The sequence below is a fragment of the Anguilla anguilla genome, chromosome 13 (assembly GCF_013347855.1).
Source record: "Anguilla anguilla isolate fAngAng1 chromosome 13, fAngAng1.pri, whole genome shotgun sequence".
Lineage (NCBI taxonomy): Eukaryota > Metazoa > Chordata > Actinopteri > Anguilliformes > Anguillidae > Anguilla > Anguilla anguilla.
In genome coordinates, this window is record NC_049213.1 from 992,514 (window position 1) to 995,762 (window position 3,249).

Sequence of the window (3,249 nt, forward strand, 5' to 3'; positions counted from 1 at the left end):
AAGTGTATAAGACCGAGAGAAAGAAAACGCATACACACAGACACACACACAAACGCATGTACATGCATTGTTTTTAACTTCAGGTGTAGGTGGGTGTATTATGGCATGTTCCAATGTAGGTGGGTGTATTATGTCACATTCCGGTGTAGGTGGGTGTGTTATGTCACATTCAGGTGTAGGTAGGAGTTTTATGTCACATTCAGGTGTAGGTGAGTATATTATGGTGTGTTCAGGTGTAGGTGTGGCATACCATGTTGGCTCACAGCTGTTATGATGGTGTTTTTTCTTGTTAAATTTCTGCAATAAATGACCCTGGATCCATTACCTGCAGTATCAGAGTTAAACTTCCCCTCCCTCCATTCCTCACTCTGTCTGTATATTCTAGCTGTTAACAGACAGGAGTGGCTTCATATTTCATGTGAATTAATCAACAAGGAGCGAACTGCAACCACATTTTATGCAGTTAAGGACAACACACGTATGAAAATACTTACATGGATATGTAAATACATATTTTTGGTTTGGCAGTGTCATAAGGTTGATAGAACTTAGTTGAGTTATTAAATTTAAGTTGGTTTATTTTATTATTTCAAATTTAATTATTAGGGGGTCACCATCAGCTACCCTCTTAATGGCACAGCACTCTGAATACTGAACCCAGAATAACTGGAGATCACCCTTTATCAACCTCAACACTTAAAATTGTTTAGAGGGAATTTACCCTCTGCACTTATTAATTCAAATGTCTCTATTTGGCTTCGTTGGTGGATCATTCCATCAGCATGAGAAAGGAACCACAAACACACATATACAAAAATATAAGCTTTAATGACAAATAATTGTTATTGTAAGTTAAGCAGTTTGTTGTAATATGGGATAGGATACTGGCACAGTATAGCACGATACAATTCAGTACATATAATGTAGAATGTAGTGACGAGTCAGACGTTGCAGTATTAATAATATGGTTCATAAGTGAAACGCTCTCTCAACAAGGTTCCTGGGTACCTCTAAACAGAAACTCACTATGAACTAATACCATTTTACGCACGTAGCCTATGATTAGTGTGAGACAGACAACAATTGGGATGGCAGGTGTGCCATCCCGCCAAGTTACGCCTTGGCGGGGGCATGCCCCATACCTATACAGCACTGAGAGTTTGGCACTTTTCAGGGTTCCCCACAGAAATAACCACAACAGCCACAGACATTCAGCCCTTAAAAACATTCAATTCTGTACATTCTGACCCCATTTCAACAGACAGATTTCATAAACAAATTCACATGTCCACACAATAAAGTCCCAAACTAAGGAAATTTTGTGTTTTCTCCTTCTTCTCTTTCTTCTTCTTCTTCTCATTCTTATTTTTCCTGCCGCCTGTCCCACTAACAACATGTCTCCCCATTGGACATTTTACCGACACTAGCCAAATCTTCACCTACACGACCCAATCAAAAACTCGCATACACACGCAAAATACCCATACCTTTTTACTCTGAAACATTTCCAGGTTAAACAGCTAGCCTGCCTGTGGCCTAGTGGGCAAGGTTACAGTCTTGGGAACATGGGGTCTGTAAACACCTCACAGCTAGACCAATGAGGGTTTGTAGCTGGAGGGGAAGCTATCGCGTGTTCTCCCTTGGCTGGTGTGATTCAAAACCGGAGATGTTAGTTATTTTCCTCTGTTCGTAAGAACAGGGCACAATTATAATTAAGAATGCAATGGTTCCGTTGCCACGGGTTAGATATGAAGGCGCTGCTTCATATCCCGCTTAAAACTGGCCTGAAACGGATCAGTAGCATTCAGGTTACTCTCCGTTCGTAAACGGGGCTATGCTGTCATCAGAGATATATCCGATCTGTCACCGGACTGTCAATATCCTAATGGGAGCATCAGAAAATTCACAAATGCACAACAGATATATCCATGACCACAGCAAGAAAGCGTAACAGTTACTATGTTTTACTCTCGTGTTAATCTGACTCCATTTTACATGATAATTTAAAATGTGGCTTTAACTATACGTGGAACTTGGGAGTGATTACACTCGACTCTATCTTGTGCCATCATTCCTCAATATATGCTCCCGGGTTTAGCATTATTGTTAAATCTCAGTTCGGTGAAGAATCCAGAGGGTAGGAGGCTGACCACCATAATACATGCCTTCCATGCCTGGCTTACATGGATAGTGCATAGACAGTTATGAGCCCAGGACGGTGCGTATCTATCGGGCTCCTTCAGGCGAATTTGACAAGAACCGGCGTACTACGCCCATGGGTTCTCTTAAGCCAAAACACCAGAACCAATACCACCAATCCCTTAACAGGCAGATCGTGGTCACCTATCTAACTTGAAGACCCCACTAAAGACGTTTACTGTACTAGACCCCTGATCAGTAGGTCCTAGTCATAATTGCCCCCCTGAGTATTTAAAAGGAATTTCGGCTGAAAAGAAGATCAAATGGATTAGAGTCATGAAGACCACGCAAGTTAAAATCAGAAGAATTTATTTAACAGGCAGGTAGGTTATTATCTTCAATTCCAAATCAATTATAAGTGTTAAAAACATAAATACAGAGTAAAAGAGTTCTTACCCAGCCTGTTTAGCTACACACAGAACACAGAGTATGCGCAGTGCGGGAAGTCGATTGCGATCTTTCCTGTCTGTCTACACACAGCGCACATAGTATGTGCACGGTGGGAAGTCGATTACGATCTTTCCCGATTGCTTTGTCTCCCTTCCTTTTAAGCCAAATCCCGCGTTTGGTCTAGGCATTACCATAAATTAACCTGGCCGAATCATAAATCTCGAATTCCGGCCCCCACCATTTGGAGGCGGTTGTTAAAACAATTGGTGGGGAAATGGGGAAAAGGAGATGATTACCAGAGAGGACATTCCATTGTGTTAGTTTTTTCCTGATTGAAACTATGTTTTTTCAAATTCTATTTGGTATCAAACATATTTCATTCAATGGGTTGAATTATGGAGAACATGTACATATCAAACATGCCAAGTGGATGTAATATTATGGTGCAGTTGTCATGAAAATACCATTTTGTTTAACCATTGTACATGCAATCCATGTTATTATTACATAAGGCATAATACAATAATACAATGAAAACATGTGCATGGTTTATAAGGTTTTCCGGGATTTGTAAATAAGATATACAGATGGTTTATAGTCCAGATCCAGAAAAGAAATACAAAGTGTAATATCCGAGGGGCCCAAATGAGGGCACTGTGG